This window comes from Armigeres subalbatus, chromosome 3 (genome assembly GCF_024139115.2).
Source record: "Armigeres subalbatus isolate Guangzhou_Male chromosome 3, GZ_Asu_2, whole genome shotgun sequence".
Classification (NCBI taxonomy): domain Eukaryota; kingdom Metazoa; phylum Arthropoda; class Insecta; order Diptera; family Culicidae; genus Armigeres; species Armigeres subalbatus.
The window spans coordinates 127104900-127129310 of NC_085141.1; the positions used below are offsets into that span (position 1 = coordinate 127104900).

The 24411-nt window shown below is 38.3% G+C and overlaps 1 protein-coding gene across 1 annotated transcript in view; it reads left to right on the forward strand.

Moving 5' to 3' along the window:
• Positions 1-24411, forward strand: part of LOC134227232 (serine-rich adhesin for platelets-like) — a 455923-nt gene that overhangs the window by 278454 nt on the left and 153058 nt on the right. The window lies entirely within an intron of this gene.

Here is a 24411-nt window from a genome sequence, read left to right on the forward strand (position 1 = left end):
CGGATTGAATTGCATTTGAAATGTATTTTAATTTGATTTGGCTTTAATTTCGATTGTATTGTATTTGGAAAATGTTGATTTAGATTGCCTTTTGTTTGGATTTGAACTGATTTCAAAATAAATTTAGTTGGATTTGAATTGGGTTTTTTAATTTTGAAAAACATGTTGATTTTTTTTTTTCATTTATTCGATAGAACGCCTTTTCTGAGCCACGACATATTTTTTTCACACTCATAGACCCTAAATTTGATGTTCAAAATCCATTTTAAACGTTTTTGGAAATTTGACTGCTTGACAGTTAGCTCACAGGTTGACAGCTCGGCCATGGTAAAATCATGTTAGGGGTGTTCAATACGCGAAATTATTAGGTTTTTCGAAATTGATTTAAAAAAGTTCCCGCGCTCCAAAATTCATGAAATTTTGGATTTGGGCTCAGTTTTTATGATAGATTCAATATATGTAATCTCAATACCCCTAAAAAAAACCAATTGTATGTGGCTTGGATTTGGAGTAGCTTATAATTGGAATTGATTTTATTGATGGATTGCAAATGGAATGAATTTTAATTTGATTTGGATTGGATTTGAAATGGATTTTTATTAGGATTTGGATTTTATTTCGATTAAATTTGGATATAATTTATTTCGATTTGGATTGAGTTATGATTGTATTGTATTTGGGATTAGATTTGGATTGTGTTTTGATTGAATTTGGATTGGGTTTGGAATGAAATTAGATTGCTTTTAAGTGGAAAAGATTTGGATTGAACTTTGAGCTGGTTATGTATTAAATTTACATTAGATTCGAATTGGATTTGGATTAGCTTTGTTGAACTTGGATTAAATTTGCATTTTATTTGGAATCAACCGGATGTTGAATGGATTTTAATTCGATTTAGGCTGTGTTGAATTTAATCCTAGAATAAAAAAAAAACATATGAATAAAAGTTTTAAAAAAATCGATTTAGATTAACTTTGAATTGAACCTGGATTGAATTTCAACTTGCTTCGGATTGGATTGGATTGCATTTGAAATAAAATTGGGTTGGATTTGGTTTAAATTTCAATTGGATTCAGATTGAAAAGGATTGGAATTATTTCGGATTGGATTCGGATGGGAGTAGATTTGGAATGAATTTTGTTTGGATTTGGTTTCAAATTTATATTGGATATGGATTGGATGTGGACTGGCTTTGTTATTGGAATTTGGAATTCATTCGGTTTGTGTTTGATTTTAATTTGGATTTGGATTGAATTCAGATTTAAATTAGATTGGGTAGGATTGATAGGATTTAAATTGAATTTGGTTTAAGTTGAGAATGGATTGGATTATGATTGAATTGGCATAAGAAATTAAATGAATTTAATAAAATAAATGGATTACATTCAGATTTAATTTTATGAATTTTAAATTTTAACAAGGTTGGCATTTAGCGTGGATTTAAAGGGGATTGGACCATGATTAGAATTGGATTGAATTCGTATTGACTTTGAATATTATTTAGACTTTAGTTTGATTGAATTGGCTATAGATTGGATTTGCATTGGGATTGTGATTAGATTTGAATTTCGTTTAAATAACGATAGAATTTGTGCTAGATTTGGATTGGATTTGAATATAATTAAATTTGTAGTAGATTAGAATAGGATGTAAATTTTGATTGATTTTAAATTTTGATTGTATTAGAATTGAGTTTAGTTTAGGCAGTGAATGGTTTGAATTGGGTTTAGACTACATTTGGATCATTCATCAAATGTTTCCTAGATTTTCAATTCACGGTTTGAAAATTAATAATTTTATTCTATATTGGTTTGGCTTGGATTAGAGAAGGAGGCGAATGTAGTGAATATAGTGGGAACTTAAAATTTTATGGATGACTATTGACTTGAACTTAAACAAAACTCTATTTTATTTATATTTGAACGAGTTTGACCCACTGTGCCACTGTCCGTAGCTTGCCTGCTATATAATGTAAATATTTATATAATCCACTTGTGTCGATGATGCGCGTGATGATGATCGTATATCATTGTGCACGCCAGAAAAGAACGACGAATCCGATCTGCTTGCATGTAGTGCGAAAAAAAGTATGTGACAGGATCTTTGGTTTGCTTGGAGAAGAACTCTTCAGTCTATTGACGATTCTTCTCGCGGATACACACGGACTGTACCGCGTTGATTAGTGTTTTGTGAGGTGTTTCGGCTGCAACAGTGATGAATACGACAATTTACAATGAGGAAAATTCCATATATTGGAATTACTTGAGTAGTCTAAAATAATGAATGCAAATATACCGCCGCCTAGCGACCAGGTTCTAAACTAATCAATACCTCATGTTAAAGCACACGCCTTCCTACATAACCTTTTTGAAAAGGTGTAGTTCAAAATGGGTAGGATTTTCAGATATAAGTAAAATAAGCATGAAAAGTCACTGTTTTTGTACCCTTTTTACAACCCCCCCCCCCGCGTTGTACCCGCCCGCCTATAGTCAATCCTTGGTAACGACCTGAAAGATGATCAAATTATCTTTCGAAACAGCCCCAATCCAAAATTGGTCAAACATTAAAAAGTTATAACAATTTCAATTTGGGGTCAATTTGACCCCAGAGCACAGACAACGTAAGTTTTTGAAAAAGTACGCTGTAGCACACATTTTCAAGATTTTCCAAGCGAATTTGCACCTAGGAGACAGATCTCGGTTGAAAACTAAAAAATGGCCGCCACTCGAAGTGGCCTGGGGTCATATATACCCCAGAGCATAGACAAAAGGTTAATGTACATAAAGTGTTGTTACGTCTGATTTACCTTCAGTCACACATTCAACAATTCAATCACACATCCAAGTGAATTTCAAATTTGCCGTTTGCCTAGGTCGACTGCACCCACTGTTCCGAGCATTCTGACCAATGTAGTGAATGACTTTCACAAACGTCAAATCTAAACTAACCCACAGGCAAACTGGCATCGATAAAGCGACATTACGCTAAACTAGAACGATTGATCATGGAGTGCTACAACCTGCAATTGATACTAGCAAAAAATAATCCTGAATCATTCGATTTGTTTTTGAATAAGGTAAAGAAGGCTGAAGAATGCAAATCAGAACGGAAGAGGAGACTGCACAAGAGAAAGGTAAACAACTTGTGAGCGGAATCAGCAGAGGAAATCCGATCCGACAAACCCACAGTACATACAAGGGTTAGATAAAAAGGTTGAGATAGGTAAAATTAAGTCGAAATTCAAATCGGGCTGAAAGTCTCTTTAATAAAGACAAAAAAAAAAAAAAAAAAAAAAAAAAAGTGTTGGAAGACAACCATGAGGGCCAAATCGATCGCGTCGTGAGTGAGCTTCGGGAGGAAATTTCAACGATGAAGAGAGGATTCGCAGAAAAAAAAAAAAAAAAAAAAAGTGTTGGAAGACAACCATGAGGGCCAAATCGATCGCGTCGTGAGTGAGCTTCGGGAGGAAATTTCAACGATGAAGAGAGGATTCGCAGAACTGCAACTAACGTTGAACAGTGGTTGCCAACCGGTACATTCAACATCTACTCCGCAACTAACTTCAGATCGCGTAAACATCAACGATTCGTCTCATTTGAGAAGTGGTTCCAACTCCGAAATTTTATCTACTGGATCTAGAAGATTCTATATATTTTTTGCAAGAATTGCAAAGCACGTCTCGACGGATGCGATGCGGGAAATAGTATCAAGCTGTTTACATTCGACTGATCGAATCGATGTCACAAAGATGGTTCCGAATTGGATCAATTCCGAAAACCTGAAATATGTTTCCTTCAAAATTGGTGTTAATTGGATGTTGAAAGAGAAGGCACTTATGAAGTCAACGTGGCCGACGGGATTACTTTTTCGAGAATTCGTGCATCGGGAAACCAGTTACTGGGAGCCATAGAAAAGCAGACGCATTGTTCGGTTCTATAAATAATTGTTGTTTATTTTGTGTGTTACCGATTCTGTTATTGCACTTTGTACTATAATATTAGTTTATTCGGTTGTCCGAAAGTTTGCAAATTGTAATATAGAATAAGTAGATCATTTGGGCTATATTCAGCATGTTGATCGTAAATAAATAAATAAAATAAATAAAATGGTGGCTGTAGATCGAGAATCCATCTAAACTACGCAGAGATATGGCCATTTCCGTAAAAACGGTACTGGGAACATGATGAAATGATAACAGATCGGAATAATGCAAATATGAGTAATCTGACTTCATGGCTTTGCGAGACGATGATTACAGAAACATTTCCGGAATGATAATGTCCACTGCCATCCTTATAGCAGGTTCCGTGGGCCTTCCAGGAGGGGCCGGTTTTGGCACCATCTGGAACCATGCATATATGGGTGTCAAAAGTCATGTTTTTCGAAGACGATGAATGTAGGATCTTTATTAAAGATACATTTTGAGGACTGTAAGACTCTCCGGGTGTTCTACGAAAGTGACATTTGTTCAGGGTGTATGGCCAATCCCGTACCGTTTTCACGAAAATGGCCATATCTCTGCGTATACCTAACGGATTTTCGATCCGCAGCCAGGATTGATCAGCATATTAATTCTAGTTTCTGGGAATGCATAAAATATGATGGCAGTAAACGTCACATAAAATGACAAGCAGAAGAAAAAATGCATTTTTAATATACCCTTAAAAAACCCGGAACATCTCCGGTGGCCAATGCCCAATCGAAGGTTTTGCATGGGAACAGTATACTAGAAGAGTTTCCGCGTCCGATGGTCCCAGTTTCATCAAAATCGGATCATTCTACGCAAAGTTATGCTGATTTGAACTTCGACAATTTTTTGCATATCTCAACCTTTTTGTCTAACCCCTGTACCATCAGAAGGATCGTTAACCGTTTGATGCAGTAGTTTACGGAGGAACAACTAGCAACCAAGGTGCAACCAAGGATTAAAGGATTACCAAAGATCCTTTAACCCGGGAAGGAGATGCGGGAGATAGTTTTATCAGTTGGTTCTCGTGGCCAACACTTCGGAGTACATACTTAGTATTGGACACTTTCGGAGTATTTGGCCGTAAAGTGCTGTGAGCATCATACGGTGGTAAAAAAATAAAACGGCATCTGGTGGCGTTGCATGAACCACGAGATATACCAGGTGTTTAAATGGGTGGACTGGACGTAACTTGTTGTAGGTAAGTTCAAATACTATGAAACTTTCTGACATCTCGTAGAATGTTGAGATGAAGCGACGGGTAAAGTTTGAGGTCTAGGTTGCGATTAGAGCGCTTATTAGGGGTCGAAAACTATTTACACTTCTTAAACGGGTGACGGGGTACCCGGGTCAAACCACATAACAGTGGGCCTGTATATTTATATGAGTGTTTGATTAAATGAATCTTTGCGTATGTCACTGGGACAAAGGGTGTTCAAGTGCATGTATGTATGTATGTATTTTTGGAGGTGAGTGTTTGTTTTAGAGGTCACCGACCGGGTGGCCACCTGGAAGATCCAGAACATCCGTAGAAATCGGCAACTCGCAAATTCCGTCTTGAAGCGACGGGATTTTTTTAGAACTATCTTCTGCCGAACCCTGAGTATGGAATTGATGCTTTGACCCACATACGGACCATTGTGTCCACTGGGTTGTCTCCTTAAAGATCCGGAACATCCGTAAAAATGGTCAATTCGTAAGTTCCATCGTAAAGCGACGGGATTTTCTTAGAACCATTTGTTGCCAAACCCTGAGCATGAAATCAATGCTTTGACCCACAAACGAACCATTGTGCACTTTGGGAGGTCCCCTGGATAATCCGGAATTCCCGTTAAAATGATCAATTCGCAAACTGGAGTGACAACTTTTTTTTAAAACAATTTCTGCCGAACTGTGTCAGTCAAAGCATCCATTCCATACTTAGAGTTCGTCAGAAAATCCCACCGTATTAGACTGGAATATTCGAATCGACCATTTATACGGATGTTTCGGATCTTCCAGGGGACCCATTGGACACAATGGTCCGTATGTGGGTCAAAGCATCGATTCTATGCTCAGGGCTCGGCAGAAAATGGTTTAAAAAAATCTCGTCGCTTTACGATGGAATATTCGAATTGGCCATTTTTACGGATGTTCCGGATCTTCCAAGAGACCACCCAGTGGCCTCTGAATACACACACTTTTCTGAAACGACACTCACATACATGCGCATACATAGACACAGCGATACACACGAACATACACACATACAAACACCCACAGACACATAAATGACCATTGTAAGGCAGTTGGGTACCCGGGTACCCCGTCACCCATATACGGTGGGAAAAATTGTCACTCACATAAGGGTTAAGGTAGGGCGTATTGCCCAGGCACTTTTGAAAAACCATTTTTTCACGACTTTTTAAAAAGCTTTATTACGTGTTATCTGTAGTATTTTTTTATGAATACTCATGGGCAATGCATTTGCGACTTCATGGACTACCAAATAACACAAAGTTTGCATAAATTGCGGTGAAAAGAAAAAAGTTACATAGGTATTTCCTTAGGGGGGAGGGCATATTATACCGTCTTACCCTACTTCCATCGTCGCCAGATTCGCTACTGCCCGTCGAAAGACACCTTTTTTGGACCGCAATTCTGCCTGCCTACTTTGGTATCCGTCGCCGCTGTGATCAATTCACGTTACGATTGCGTTACGATTCTGCCCATTAATCATAAAAACGAGGTCACCAAAATTCAATGGCTCACGCTCTTCACACCATTTTGTTAGCCGGTTGATCCCCAGCAGGTACTCCTTGTACCATCGCTATCACATTTTATCCGCCAAGTGCTGTGAACGCCGGTACACGTCCCGCATTGTTTCCTCTACCGGTATAGATTAATTCTGCTCCAGGTCTTCCTGACGGTCTGCTGACGAGCTTTCCGCACAGGAAATGGTTTTGGGTTTTCACTTCCTGCCCATCTGACTCCTGCGACCTGTAGATACGAGGATGAGTATTTATCATATCTTCCGCCATGGAGAGAGCCGTTTGCAACACTTCGTCCGTCGATTTTCGCCCATCGTCTTTTTCAGACGCTGCTCTTATGAACGGGGTTCGGGAGAGTTGAAGTTTCATTTCATGCAGGAACCCACGACGGCTTCGAAACATTCCTCGTCGATCCTCCTTGCAACTTTACCGATCTCCTTGCTGGCTACTTGGAAGTTCGTCCTGTTATCCGATTAGAACTTCTGCGGCATTCCACCCTTGCACACGAACCGTCGAATTGCATTTAGCATGGCTATGTCAGGGTAGTATACGCCGACCGCACTAAATGATCGCAGGTATGTAGTTACACACTGCATTGTTAGCAGAGCCACCTGCAGGGCGTATGCAACTCGTCCGGGAAACTTTCACATCACAGATTGATGCTTTCAAAGCATCTCATCCGCTTGCTACAACTCGCTTTCCCGAAACGGCTTTAGGAACGACTTCACCGCTGACTTGATTTTGTTCAGATATTGGTCAGACGGCTTTCTCGAGTAGCACAATTCACACCGATTTGGTTGTAGCAATGCATATATGACTAAAGTTGATCATACTCAAGTCAGAGTAACTATTATGCTGCTTGGGTCACTACCCAGATAGGCCCTCCACTAACCAATCGCCGGGAAATTCCAATAAACCATAGAACTGCTGCCGTTATTTGTACCAGCTACTTTAACCGATTGGTTACCTTGAAGTACTGGCTTGCTGATGCCAGATGAGCACATCCTCCCTACTTCGTCATGATGTCCGTAATACTCATCTGGGTCGAGACCCAATGTCACACTGTTATATATGTAACTCTGAGTTTTTCGCCGATCTCAAACACCACCGCTTGTTTACATTTGTGCTAAACCGACCTTATCTAGTTGAGCACTGTTTGGGAATCCGTCCACAGAAGCTGCCGATGAACTGTAACCGAATGCATTACTTTTACTGTTATTAACAGTTTTGAACCAAGTACCGCCGTCCCAGCCTTGGAACCAATTGTGACTTTTAATCTGGTGATCACCAGAGAACATTTGATGTGATTGCTCACCACAACTCGAAATTGTGCAACCGTTGAATTCTCCGTAGTGCCTTCTAGGAATATGCAGCGTTTCAACTGCTGGCAGTGGACTTACCCATCGTAGCCAGTTTTGCAAACCTTCGCTCATCCCAGTCACTATCGGCCAGTCGTCATAGCTCCTGCACAAGAATCTTCTCGTGGACCTTGAACTGGTCTAACAATCCGAACGGATCGATGAATTACATCTCGGGAGTCAAGACGACGTGTTTTGTTTCCTTTCCTTCAAGCTGTGCTCGGTAGAGAGCGAAAATATGTCCTTCTCCGGTTCCGTATTATACCGAGCACCCTCCCGTTGTCCTGATTGCCCGGCTGATCTGCTCCCTGCTCTACGAGGCTCCGGACCAATTTTAAGACTCTTACCCCGTATCAACAGTATATAGTAATCATCTACGTAATGCTTGTTGATTGTCCCTTCTGCAGCCTCTGTAAATTCCGCCGTGAACTCCAACCCGTTCATGTTATTGATGAACTGCGCTGATCTTGTCGAACACGTTGTTCCGAACATGGCTACGTTCATCACGCAGCTTCTTCTTCTGCCGCTCAAAAAAAAAAACGCTGGACAAACTTTTTCCAGGATCTGCCACTGAGAGACCCAGTGAGTCGTGCAACAGGATGACAGGGTGATACGGAAGTAGGGCACCATTTGATCACAACGCAATCCTCGGTAGCACAAAATGTGCTCATCGTCTTTCCATGTGCTCGGCTGAGGCTCGTCGCGTGTGAGCCGTATGTGTGTCACGCCCTGCATGGGGTTGAGCCGTCTCACACTTTCGTCGCACTGGTACTTGCCGGATGCCCAGCTCCGGTGTGATGACTGTCGCAGTCCCTCACAAGCTGTACCCCCTTTGCTCTTTGGCTTTTCACTTTCGCTTTTCTTCATCCGTTTGAAGAAGCCACCAGCTTGCCTTCTGCTGCCTACACGAACCCTTTTACTTTCCCAGACATTTCCGTCATTTTGCACTTGTGTTAGCTCGAGGCTTGCAATTGCTGGACTAGATCATTGCCGCACTGGCACCCTCTGCTGTAGAGTACATTGATGTACTGAAGTCAACCGGATTATGGTTTGGTGTATTTCTGAAATACTACGTGGCCCGATCTTCAAAGACGACATTCCAAGCCATTCTACCCACATTCCAACCACAGACAGGCTTGAATTGATCAAATTTTCTACAGTGAGTTTAAACTGACCCTCCGTCTCGAGCTGGTCAATATTTGACAATGGAGAAGCACACACATTTCTCAAAGCGTCCTGAACGATCGTTATCAGTCTGGCATACAACATCTTAAACGTAGATCGATAACGTTGGATGGATGCAGCAAATGACATCTAAAGGCTTCAAATTCTCCCATTTCAACTCTGGAAGCTTTTTTTATGACCGCTTGTCATAAAAAAGCTTCCAGACTTCTTGTTGACTCCGGTTGAGAATGCAGATTGTCTCATTGCCCGTGGACTACGTATGTTGAGCGAGTGGTCCCTGAAATTCGCATTACTTTGGAGTTGACCTTTGCTCTGCTGGAGCGAACTAGCTTGTTTGGAGTAAAGCTTCTCCCATCAAAAGTTGAGGTTGCACGGACTTAACTGCGAGATCCCTAAATGCTGTTGGGCGAATTAATCGTAGGTAACATTTCGTATAGCTTCGCCTGTACTTTTTTTTTTGTGTCTTTATTAAAGAGACTTTCAGCCCGAGGCTGGCTCGTCTCCGAAGATTCGCCTGTACTTTATTTACCGTTGATACCGAAATTTCTCCTCGGTGGAATGTCCATTAGATGATTCTTGAAGCCATTAGAATGATTCGCTATATTTTAGTTTACAAGATTTATTATTTACCATAAATCCATAATCTAACCATTAGAAGCCCAATTCAGAAGCCATTTCCACACTGTAAATTTATCATCGACTCAAATTTTCACACCAAAATTTCAAAGCAACACCAGTCCCCGAAGATTAATTACTCCCGAATTGCCAGCCACCTGCACTGCGATGCCGAACGAATGAACTATTCGGCATTAAATTAAGAAATTATTATTGACTATTCCGGCGAGCGAAATGGTCCGGAGGTGAAAATCGTTCAAAGGCGATGATGGATTAAGCAGCTTACACTGGCTTCAAATTTATGTACGCGATCATCATCGCATCACATTGGACGAATTCGGTTGTTTGGAAAACTCCCAGCCCAGGTTCACGCTCGTATTTCACAGAGGAAAGGAAAGAGAAATCACCATCCGAAATATCGCACACCAAGACTCATTGGATCGTTTTTTGTCACTTGACTCTGACGGATTCATTGCAGTGCTGAATATTTTGGTTTTCTAGTATGTATGTATGGTTCTAACTAGCGATACTCGAAACGAGACTTTTTCAAACACATTTCTTCAATGAAGTTTGCCAATTAGCAATACTGTATCAAATGCAGTACAAGCTGGTAATAAATGAACAAAGCGACAGAATGTATTCAATGTAATCATATCCGTTTGAAGTCTAACCTTTTTTGGTCAATACGCGCACTCACTGTCCCCGAAAAAACAAACATCCTAACCAGCGCGCGATGTCATGTGCGTTATGTCAAACAATTCTAAAATATCATTCAGAAAATAAAACATTGCTTCGTTGGAGCAAGGTTCTCCCTTCCTAAGCTGGAATATATGCAATGGATGGCAAATAAATTTTAAAGCTGAAGTCCCAAAACAAAACAGCTTCCCTGTCGTTCCCCGTGAACGTGCGCACCTGCTGCCGGTTCACCAAAAACCGATCATGTTTTTCTCGGGAGCTAAAGAACCGAAACGAAAACATCACATCCTAGGCATTACCGAGGAATGTCGGTATTTTAGTTTTTTTTTTCTTTCTGGTGAGCATATTTCGTTATTTATTCGTTTCGATGGGAAAATCACACGTATGGGGAAGCTGGGGAATATTTTACGTGAAATCCGCCTTAATGTGCGCATAGGGAGCCAACATTACTGGGAACAACGGCTGAAACGATGTCATTTTGCAAAGCGTGAACATTATTTATGTTGGAAACAATGTCATGTCGTCAAGACCAGACAAAAGACAAAACAATTTGGAAATCTGTAGACATTTTAAAAAAGATAAACGGCCTTATGACCTTTTACCACATATTCTGATTGGAATCTAAATATATAAATCAATCCTGGCGCCATAATTTTAAATAACAAATTTGCCCTTAAGCAGGAATTGATCTTTCGGGACCAATTAGATCATGAAAGTCATAAGAATTCTGGCTGCGTAATGTAAATCGAAGATGATTCCAAGATTAGGAAGAAATGACTACATAAGAAATAACAGACTAGGGTGGGAAATTATAAACAAAAATAATATCGAGCAGAGAAGATTCGTCGGTTTACAATCCAAATCCAATCCAAATCCAATCCAAATCCATTCCAAATCCAATCCAAATCCAATCCAAATCCAATCCAAATCCAATCCAAATCCAATCCAAATCCAATCCAAATCCAATCCAAATCCAATCCAAATCGAATCCAAACCAATCCAAATCCAATCCAATCCAAACCAATCCAAACCAATCCAAACCAACCAAACCAATCCAAACCAATCCAAACCAATCCAAACCAATCCAAACCAATCCAATCCAATCTAATCCAAATCAATCCAAACCAATCCAAACCAATCCAAACCAATCCAAACCAATCCAAACCAATCCAAACCAATCCAAACCAATCCAAATCCAATCCAAACCAATCCAAACCAATACAAACCAATCCAAACCAATCCAAACCAATCCAAACCAATCCAAACCAATCCAAATCCAATCCAAACCAATCCAAATCCAATCCAAACCAATCCAAACCAATCCAAACCAACCAAACCAATCCAAACCAATCCAAACCAATCCAAACCAATCCAAACCAACCAAACCAATCCAAACCAATCCAAACCAATCCAAACCAATCCAAACCAATCCAAACCAATCCAAACCAATCCAAACCAATCCAAACCAATCCAAACCAATCCAAACCAATCCAAACCAATCCAAACCAATCCAAACCAATCCAAACCAATCCAAACCAATTCAAACCAATCCAAACCAATCCAAACCAATCCAAACCAATCCAAATCCAATCCAATCCAAATCCAATCCAAATCAATCCAATCCAAACTAATCCAATCCAATCCAAATCCAATCCAAATCAAATCCAAATCCAAATCCAATCCAAATCCACACACCTAAAAATAATCATGTAATTTTAGGTGCTGTGACACCGACATATACGAGCGTCATTTTTGACGTAAAATTAGGTGGTACTTTAATTTTACATCATAACTTTATTGACAAAAAAATTGATTGATCAGAACGAGAATCGAACATAAGTCCGCTGAGTGAGAGCCCAACACGCTACCACTCAGCTATCTCCGTTTCTTGAAAGAGGGATGATCGAAGTAAAACTGGTTCCACGATTTGCACTGAACAAGTATTTCACTGCATCAAGTCATTGACTGCTTGTGCGTTAGGTGCGTTGCAACGGGTGGTGTGTTTAGGTTCCGTGACATGTAATTTTAAATCATCTGACATTGAAAAATATACGATTCTGTTTATGTCATGTGGTTTTGTGTCATTTTATTGAAATACATCACCTGTAATATTCATAATTTTTTGGTGTCCAATCCAAATCCAATCCAAATCCAATCCAAATCCAATCCAAATCCAATCCAAATCCAATCCAAATCCAATCCAAATCCAATCCAAATCCAATCCAAATCCAATCCAAATCCAATCCGAATCCAATCCAAATCCAATCCAAATCCAATCCAAATCCAATCCAAATCCAATCCAAATCCAATCCAAATCCAATCCAAATTCAATCAAAATCGAATACAAATCGAATTCAAATCCAATCCAAATCTACTTCAAATATAATCCAAATTCAATCCAAATCCAATTCAAATCCAATCCAAATCCAAATCAAATCAAATTCAAATCCAATCCAAATTCAATCCTGTTTGCTATGGTTACATGCTTACAGATTCTTTTTCTGTAGAAACGAAAATTAGATCAAAATATGCTTCACCACCCCTGGAAATGTTTTCTGTGCATTTCAGGTAACTTGATGCAAACAAAGTGCTTTTTGGAATACGTTTCACGTGTAACTTGGGAATGGTACACTTCCCACACCAATGTGTTCCTTCTAAGAATCGTTTCTATGCCTCTGAATGTTATCCATTAATAAAATACCCGCATTCCTTTTAATACCCGCTTTCGATTCTACGGAAAACGTCAGAGGTTACACAAATGCCACAGGAATATTCGTCAACTAGAAGCTTGAACGTTGTTTTGAATTCGGAGAACTCGGCTCGAGCTTTAATTCCATTCTCCGTTTTTGTATCGATTGGCACTGCTCGGCTGAAGGCTTCTGGGGCTATCATTTTTCCCCCCAAAGCAACACGTGTGTGTTTGTGTGTTGGTGTACTTTTACAAAACCATGCTTTTCACTGGAAAAACCCACATCATAAGCTCAATCGGTTGTGCTTTTCGCGGTTGACGGTGGTGCGGTGGAGCCGGCTGCAGCAGGAGGAAAATGTCCATTCATGCTAATTGAAATACATGTTGCGTGCTATGTTGTTGGCGTACGATTCTCACAAACGCCCACACGGCAACCATGCCAATTCAACAAATGTCCTCCGCCACCCTTTTCGATCAAGCTCCTTTACTTTCATGATACCCGGAATACTAGGAATCGCCCACGCATCCAGACGAATCCTTTCAACTTGGCAATTTTATTTGCTTGGGTGATACCGTGTAGAATATTGTGGCTGTGTTTGTATGGATGTATGGGTGCTTTAGAGCTGTTGAAGAATGAATTCTTACTACAAGCTTCCCCTTTGCTACGCTTCAATTTTTCCCCTGCTAGGGGAACGTCGAAGCGTGAGCAAAATTTTATGAATGAAAGTATCACACGGTTATGGCCGGGTTGCCATCACCGAAATGGCGAAAAATTGATCGATATACTACAAGCCAAGGTCATTGCGGCCGGGTGTGTGGGATCAATAATCCAAATTAATGGCACCCAATGGCACGTGAACATTCAACGTTCCAACTGAATGTTGTGTGAAACAATGCAAAAAGGCTACATAGTTTGAAAAACATCCTTGAATGGACATAAACATGTTGAACTTTGTTATTTAGAAACATTCAAACACAATCCTCACATATCCAGCTTGTAACACAATTGGCTGATTGACACGGCAGCTTATTGCGCATTGTGGCATTTCTTTTCATTCGTTTATTTGTATAGCTCATTTGTTTAATGAAAAGCTCTACAGAGCCGATAGCAAGAAAAAATATTATTCTAACATTTCATTGCCCTCAATTAATAGTTAGTTATAATTTACCATTATAAAGCATTATAATGAAAATATTGTAGAAGAATTTGCTAAGCTAACTCACATTATATCAATGTAACTGCATTTTAAAAGAGGGCTTGTGAGGTCGAAATCATGTTTTTTGCTAGTATGAAATGTGTTCTTCTCTATGGACCTTTGGATCTTACCACACGGCTAAAAGATGCACTAAGTTGAAATGCCTGGTATGAAATGTATAGCTAGTGGGATGCCATTTATGGATGCCTTCCCTCCACTGGCGGAGCCAAAGATCTGGTAATGGTTAGGCACCACTAATGTTGGTGTTGTAGGTTCATTGATAATTTGGCAGTAGCGGTAAGAACTTTATGGATGATTCTATTAGCTTAGCTCAGCTTAGCTTAGACTGACTGTTTACAAATCAATTGTTGCTACTCCGTGATGGATATGAGCTGGTGCGAATTGCACTTCAATTCTAGTGAATAGTGGCTTACCATCTATTCTTGAAGTGCACGAATTTTGATCAATAACGGCACCAGCCAAGTTCTTACAGTCCTTAAGTCCTTAAATATAAATATAAATATAAAATATAAATAAATATAAATATCTCTGCATCTCCACAATTAGCACGGGAGGGAATTTGTGTAAGTTGGGTGGGGTAATAAGAAACATAGATCATAATTTCTCCATGGAAAGCAATGCATGTATTCTTTGCAACTTCTATTTTACCTACAGCATGGGTTCCCAAACTGTGGGTCGCGACCCCAAGGGGGGTCGTGGATCGATCATTAGTGGGTCGCGAAAGACTAATTTTGATTCATACTTTAAATCCTATTTTGTACCACAAATCTATTCAAGGAATTAGATATGGATCTACGGAATTAATTGGTGACTAGAGTACAACCAATTTTACGAAGTCACTGGCCTTTTTTCGTTATCCGAAAAAGATGAAGTTATGTATGCTGGATAGAGAAATAGAATGAAAAATTGCAGAGATTTTTGCCAATACAGTACAATCAAAATCTAACTCAAATTAAATCCAAATCCGTTACCCAAGAAGGATGGAGTTATGAATGCTGGACAGAGGCAAACACTCAGAAATAAAATAAAAAAGTTGCAGAGATTTTTGCAAATACAATACAATCAAAATCTTACTCAACTCCAATCCAAATCTTGTCCCACTACAATCCAAATACAACCCAAATCCAACCTTAATCCAATCCAAATCCATTCTAAATCCGATCCAAATCCAATCCATATCCAATTCAAATCCAATCCAAGTCCAATCGAAATTCATTTCAACACCAATCCAAAACTAAATCAAATTCAAATTCAATCCAAATGCATATCCAAATCGGATGTAAATCCAATTCATTTCCAACTTTAATCCAATCAAAATCCATTCCAAATCCAAAATCAATCCATATCTAATCCGAATCCGATTCAAATTCAATCTAAATCCAAATCGAATGTAAATCAAATTCAATTTCAACCCAAAACAAAATCCATTCCAAATTCAATCTCAATCCAATTCCAACCCAAAACCAAATCCATTCCAAATTTAACCTCAATCCAATCCAAATCTGATCTAAATTCAATCCAAATCTAATCCAAATCCTTCCAAATCCAATTCAAATTCAATCCAAATCGAATGTGAATCCAATCCAAATCCATTTCAAATTAAATTCTAATCCGATCTTAATCCAATCCAAATCTAATCTAAATCCAATCCAAATCTAATTCAAATCCAATCCAAAACCAATCCAAATTTAATCTAAATCTAATCCAATTCCAATTCAAATTAGATCCAAAGCCAACTCCAAATCGAGTGTGAATCGAATCCAAATCCAATTCAAATTCAATCCAATACAAACCCAACTCAAGTCTAATTTAAATCTATTCCGAATAGAATTTAAATTACTGAGATTTTAGCAAATATGTACAATGAAGAGGTATGAAACAATTTCAGCAATCTAATGCAAATTCAATTTTATTCATTTTCTAAAAATAAAGGCATTTGGTACCTGGTGGGTCGCAAGCAATATGGGATTCTACTAGGTGGGTCGCAAATCCAAAAAGTTTGGGAACCTCTGACCTACAGTATTAGCATTTTTTAATCAAAGCTTTTGGAAAACGTGTTGAATAGTTCATCCATCATGAGGATAAACAATCAATCAATCAGAATGAGCGATTTTTCATTTAAATGTGAACTAAAAAAAAAATTTTGAAACTAAACTAAAATCATCATCAACAAAACTAAGGCAAGCAACTTCTTCCAGAATCGGACTATTAATTCTATTATAACTGTTTCTTTGAGCACTTGAAATTAGAAGGAGATCCCACAGTGCTGGACACATAAGCCATCAAATAAAAGTTTAAAATTTATCGGAGAAAATAAACTTAGAGCCTGATAGACAACATGCAATGCTGCTGCTAATGGAAATAGTGTTCAACGTGATTTATAACTATATAATGACAAAAACGAAGATGGATTCATGATAATATTGTAGTGAATGCGATTTGAAAACTAATAGCATTTGAAAGTTGGACACATAATTGTTCATATCGTTTTAAATTCAAATTAGAGAGGTCTTTAGAGAAGTCCACCGATTATTGTGCCAGTGCCATTGGGAGTTATGATTCTCGCGAGATTTAGAGGGAGCAGTTACACATAAATGACACCAAATAAGGTCAATTTCAGGGAAAAAAAAAATTGATTTGTTGAATTTCCTTCACAGTTTTGAAAGCCAAATAAAAAAAAATTGTTTTAACTTGTACAGTATACTAACCTCTCAATAGTTCACTGTTGAATGTTAAAATGCGGTGCAACAACACAAAAAATGCAGTAGAAAACAGTAGATTTCAAGAAAAAAATATATAAATAGGGGCATAGTACTAAACTTATCCAAGTGAAAGATATAAGTTTTCGAGGAATACGAGCCGGTACACTATGAGCTGCGCAGTCTTTAACATTCGAAGCGTCATGGATTTTCAGATAAAAACTGCAAATGTTGCCATACATGATTTTCCAGTGATCTACAACTTCGTGTTTTTGTAACACTGAAATATTCTCTCGCCTGGGGGTTATCACCCGCACATTTTGTTTCACAGTGATCCATCTAAATAGGGGAAGGAAGAGCAATATGACCTTGTTAATACTGCCAACCAAATACTGCTTTAATGTCTTAGCTGTAACGATTTCCATGGGTATTTTTACCTCATGCAACAGTGTAACAATATAGCTAGCTGACGCCATTTAAAAATTGTAAAAAACCTCAATCATATTGATATTGCGGATCTTTTGAAATTTTTCCGGATTCCGTAATGTTCTTCCGTAGGCCTGAAAATCTTTGAAACACTGAAACAAAAACCTGAAATTTGGTGTTGTCATCATAGTATGCTATGCAAAACGACAGAGAAAAGTATGAAGTGGCAGCTGCGGTAGTTCATAAGTTGAACCGGAAAAAGGAAAGCTTTCTCTGGAATAGCAATAATATTCATATTTTAAAAAAGTGGTGATATTTCGTTGCCGAAAAACTCATGAGGCCCTTCTAGCTGGCAGCTTTTTTGGAACAACGCACCACGCGCCGGCGAATCAGTATTCTGGTATGGACAATGCGTGGAGACGCGTAGTACATTGTTGGTTAGTTCCCCTAGGACGCTTTGGCTCGACGAAATGTTAGATGTTTCATCAAAATGTGGAAAATTCCGTTTTTTTTTCAACCTTCCTTTCTTTTATTTTGACACTTGTTTGCTGTACATACATAATTTTTGTCCTAGTTTATAAACGTTATACCGTAAATGTGAGGGAATACCCAAAAGGAGGCCTCTTCCTCTAAAGAGGAATCCACGACAGAAAAATGACTAGGACGTTAGCACGGAACAATGCTTGTTTCGGCTCGAACTCCACATACTTTACATGCGACACAGAATACGACACTACAATATTCTTTTGGAATCACGCGGAAACGTTCGGCTGAAATCAGCCGAAATTTGAATTTCAACGCCCGGCGAAAATTTGACGCTCGAAAAATTGCGACCGATCCCAAGCATGGCACATTCCGATCTCTATATTGAATGGATGATTCAGTTAAGCGATTAATGGACCAATCATTAAGCAAAAACTGCCGCTGTGAAATGAACAGATCGCGCCACCGTAGACATTTTATGTCAAACGCACACGAATGCATATACAGTAGGGTGGTTCAAAAAATTGATTTTGCTCCACAATGCTCATCTGATTCTTTACCATGTTCTGATGCTCCTCTGAAAATTTGAGCTCATTTGGATTAAACCTGATTTAGCACAAGCCGTTTCAAGTTTGCATGCAAATTAGTATGGGGAAATTTATTTTTTCATTATACTGGTAATGACGTTTCCCCATCAGGTGCAGGTTAAAAGAAAACCTACATAGCTAAAAGGAATACTCAACAGCTTTCACCCAACGAAAACCGCATGTTGATTAATCGCTCCAAAAATTAGTAATCGAATTTAAGACAGGTTGCGAATCTTTAGTCATGATCGTTAAACTTCTTTGAGGGCATCACTGCAATGTGCAGTGCAACATAGTAGCCTGAATTTGTGTGTGCTATCTTTCGCGCCACGAGCAGCAATGTTGCCTGTTGATGAGTTATGCAACTAGCTCTAGAAAAACACGGTATAGATTAAATTCGATTACTAATTACTAGAACGATTATTTGAGATGCGGTTTTCACTGAATAAAAGCTGTTGAGATTCCTTTTAGCTATGTAGGTTTTCTTTTAACCTGCGCTTGATGGGGAAGCGTCATTAACATTATGATGAAAAAATTAATTTCCCCATACCAATTTGCATGCAAACTTGAAACGGCTTGTGCTAAATCAGTTTTATTCCAAATGAGCTCAAATTTTCAGAGGACACTCAGAACATGGTAAATAATCAGATAAGCGCTATGGAGCAAAATCAATTTTTGAACCACCCTAATATACAGTGCCGCCGTTGTTTTGATGCGGTGAATGCAAAATGAGTTACCTTGATTGATCCATTGGTGGTACTTATGAGGCTGTCGCTGAGTCGGGGGCCTACAATTAAAGAAATGCTACATCATCACTTCCTTCCCCTTTCAAGTTACGGTGAAGCTGGGTGTGCACACCCAGGAGTAATTTCCGATGGATCTTCTGAAAGAAATTCCCAACGAAGCATTGCATAGTTACGGTGTACTTCGTAGATCGGACACTAGTGATACTCATGGTACTCAATTTCAGTCTAGGACAAAAATCCCAGAAACATGAGGATCACTACTCCTGACCAAACTTTTTTTTTCATTCACGATTTAAGTTTTGACGTCTATTCTACCATTCGATCTTACAAAGCCCTTCAAAATTTTGTGCAGAAATGTGTGTTTCATTTGTATGGGAGCACTTCCCTTCCTGAGTGGAAGGAGTCTCGAACCACCACAGTCACATTTCTCGTTTTCGGAAACCTCCACATGCCAAATTTGGTTGGTTCTCGATCTATACAGAAATTTATTTTATTTGTATGACAGCACCTTTTTTCAGAACCAATTCAGAAACATTTCGTGCTTTCAAAAACCTTCGCATGCCAAATTAGGTTCCAATTCTTTGATTATCTCTCGAATTTTGCAAAAAGCTCTGATTCATTTGTATGAGAGCCTCGAACTATCATGAAAACTTATCCCGGCCCCAAAAACCCTGCATACAAAATTTCACGTCACGTCGACCAACTTGTAGTGTATGAGGGTCGGTCAGGCAGACAAAAATCCATCTTTACGTACCTAGGGTAAATGTCCGATTTTGGACCCCTAGACGAAGTGCTTCCCAATATCAGCTTATATCTATTGAATCTATACAGGTTGGATACGGGGGGAAATCACACCATTTCAAATATGAAAGTCTTATTAATGAGATAGAAATTCAAAATAGGCTACAGTTATTGTTAAACCGATGAGATTTGCAACTTTCTGAAATGAAAATATTCTTCGTTTTGGACAGTGCAACATATTTTGGACCCTCAAATATACACATTTTGGACACCCCCAATTAAGTCTCTTAAAAGTCGAATTATCAATTCGCTCTGGTCAATTGTGCCGAAGCAAAGCTTTATCTTTCGATTGGCATACATAAATAAGATGATTCTAAATTCTAAATTCTAAATTTCGACATGAACTTATTGAGTGCATTTTGAGGTTTTTAGCGATGTATGCTTTAAAGTGTATCGCATTACAACGCTTACCTTCTTGGTCAAACTGATTTCATTAAAATTTCATCTCAATATCGTTATTTTACCACAGAACACTAATTATACAAATGGAGAACAACATTATTTTCTTGAAGCCAATGATGGAATTAGCAGCGGCTTTGATTTTAGGTCAGAACTCCAGAAAATGTTACCAAGGTCCAAAATCTCTAGGGGTCCAAATCAAGTTGGTTACCTAAATTTTTTTTTGGGAACTCCTTTGTAATAAACTTTAGAAAACTTCTTAAGAAATTATTCCGATTTTTTTTGGGAGTTTCTTAATGAATTCTTCGAAAGATTCCTACGAAAATTCCTCCAGAATTACTTCAGGAATTTCATTGGAAATGTATTAAGAAATTACTCTAGAAGTTCCCTCGAAAATTCCATTAAAAATTCCTTAGGATTGCTTCCGAAAAATCGTTCGGAAATTCCTTTAGGAATTTCTTTGAAACGAGAAAATTCCCTCGGAAGTATGATTTCTTTGGGAATTCACGAACTTCGTTGGAAATTTATTTGGGAATTTCTTCGGAAATTGTTTTGGAAATTTCTTTGTGAATCCTTTGGAGCCTTCTTCAAGGCCTTTTTCGAAATTCCTTGAGGTGTTGCTTTCGAAATACCTTCGTCAAACCCTTTGGAGATTGCTCTAGGAATCCTTCATAAATTATCTTGAAATTCCTTCGACAATTCGTATAGGAATTTCTTCGGAAATTTCTTCACGAATTTCTTTTTTTTTTTTTTAGTATTTCATTCTGACTTATTAAAGGAAAACTTTAGCAAACTTCTTAAGGAATCATTCCAACAATTTCTTTGGCATTTTCTTTAAGAGTTCCTTCGAAAATTCGTCTTGAAATTCTTTCGGAAATACCTTTAGGAAATCGTTCTGAAACTCATTTGAAATTTTTAATATCTTTGGACATTCATATAGAAATTTTGGCTATCTCAGTCTTAAAAAAACATTAAACGTTAATCGCTTAATGTTTTTTAGACTGAGTTATCCAAAATTTCTACATACTTTGGACATTCTTTTAGGAATTTCTAGAAAACTGTGTCCTGTCCGTTGTCTAGGTGTTAAGTATTTAGTCTGTACGACCTCTAGTCGAAGACGGTGTTCCTGTCTTTTTTTTATTTTACAAAAATCACTTTATTATTTCTATAGTAATTGCTTCAAAAATTCTTTAGAGAATCCATTTAAAAATTTGTTAGAAAATTCCCTTAGTAATTTGAAATTTCATTATCAAATGCTTCACAAATTCTTTGAGGAATTTATTTTCAAAACTCCCTTCATGGTCAGTAATATTTCGCCAACTCGTTTAGTTATTAATTCCTTTAATAAATTTCTACTAAAATAAAAACTCCTCCTAAAAAATAGAAAAATTATGAAAACCATCAATGAAGGAATCACGGTATGAACAATAAATAAATATAAAATTTCTACAAACAATTAAAAAATTTCTACAAAACAAAAATAAATTAGCAAAAGCAAAAGGGCACTTATAAAAAGAAATGTCCATAAAGAAATCAAAATGTTCCGCGGAAAAAAAATACAAAATATCCATATTTAGTAAATTTAGTAAAACAATATTAGCAATAAACAATAACAAAATTGTACACAAAATAAATACTTTTTCCAGAAAAAATAAGAACTTTTCACGAAAAAATCAATTAAGAGCAATAGAAAATATTGAAAATTTCCATAAAAATGCAAATAAAATCAATAAAACTGAACATTTTTCCAGAGATGACCCCTTCTTAATAAAGACTTTTAAGTTAAAGAAAAATTTCATCAATTTTAATGCTTTTTTTTTGTATTTTTTATAAAATTTTCTTAATTTTTTTATTGGTCTTTATTGATCACTAGTTGAGCGTACCCGATCTTGCTCGGGTTGTATTATTTTGCATTCTAACTGTCAATTGTTGAGTTCATTGCAGCGCCGCACTAGAACATTTTCTCCCAACTCATCCTAACATTGTTCCAATTCCACCAGCAGTAGTTGACGATTGGCAAGTTATCCAACATAAACTCTCCACTTTCGTACACATGCGGATTCCCCATCATGTCATTAGCTGTGGTTACGCAAGTCTAGAAGTGGCTTCAGTGATGCTTCAGAAGTAGTACCAGTTTTTTTTCCTCGCGCTATCTCCTTTACTGTTCATGTCAAAGTCGGCGGAAGCACCAGTGAAAAAAATCCATTCCGCGTCTTGAACAATGGTCGGCTCATCTACTATCGAAACCTCTCGTAAACTTGCGTAAAGCCTTCAATGTATTTAAGAGAAACTTTGTAATAAGATAAACAAGCAAAACAATCGTTTTTTAAGCTTGGCTTCCCAACGATTCTAGATGAAGTTTTTTTGATTATATTTTTTTTCTCATTTCGGTATATAAAGAAACAGTACTTTCGCCTAAAACAACCTGTTGCTCTTTAGTATGTAAAGACTCAGTTTTCCAATATTAGCTATACAATTCTTGAACATCTTAATTACAACACTTCATTTGACTATTCCAATCCTTCAGAATTCCTATTGTTGAATGATTTTTTTAATGATACTTTCAATTCGTTTTCTGTGGTTTTCATCAGCGACAAAATTAACTCCCAAATTTTAACTTTGCGAAAATACCGTACGCTTCCTACGCTGGAACACACCCAACATTCGGAATGAATACCGTGCTGTACCACACCCTGAATGGCAACACTGCCAATTTTCCAAACATGCGCAACACCGGCCGCAAAGAGAGTCGAACCCTTTTCGCCCTGTATCCTCGGATTCCCCCTCGTGTACGCTAGTCCCTAGCGTAAAAATTTATGAATGAAATGACGTCAAACCGATATTTCATTCATAGCTTCGTTATCCTGCCCCGGATGCTTTGCAGCCAGCACAGCCTACCGGTCACCATATCGCCCCGGCGCCCCGGAATCGATAATTTCATTCATAAAACTCTTCGTGGTTCGTGACTCCTTGCTCTCCGCCACTCCAGAAACCCGACCGGGGCTCAGCTCTGCAGCTACAAATTTGGCTCCCGTCACCGATTCCCGGACACAATCAGCTGCTATGAGCCGGCCGGCCGTTTTCCAACCGGCAAACTAACCATGGCCGGGAAATTTCTTTCCAACCGAAGAAGACCTTGGACTGGGAGTTATCGATTTTTGCTAGTTGACTCACATTTCGCTGTTATATGAGGCTTGTTTGGTTTGGTGCGTTCGTATGTGTGTTATGATTGCATCAATACGGAAGACCCGGGCCGATCAAAAGTCCAGGTGGGGTAGGAAAATTCTACCAACAACAACCAACTGCACAGCGACAGAAGGCTCCATACCACACACGGGGAATGGGTAACCGGAAAATCCAAGCGGTCGAGTGCTGCTTACGTCAACGCTTTTATGATTGGCTTCGTACAGCGTAAATCAAATGACGAGAGTGCGTCGCATGCGAGAGACATTATCAAAAGTTAAGTGTTATTTACTAATATATGAAATTGCTTGACGTTGTGATGTGACTAAAATCATTCTCTGACCATTACAGTTTGGTCGATTGTGGCATAAGTTGGTGTATTTTAACTGAAACTCATCACTTCATTGTAGTTTCACTTTATTTATACTTTCATTTATACTATACCTATTACTAACATAATCGCGATATCAAGTCTAACAATCAATATATCATGTTCATGGGTGACAGCTCCTTAATAGAAGTATTTGATTTATAAAAGAAGGTGTAAAGATCTATTAATACCAGATAAATGCACACTACGTAGATATTAGATTTGGGCAGCATGATATAAGGA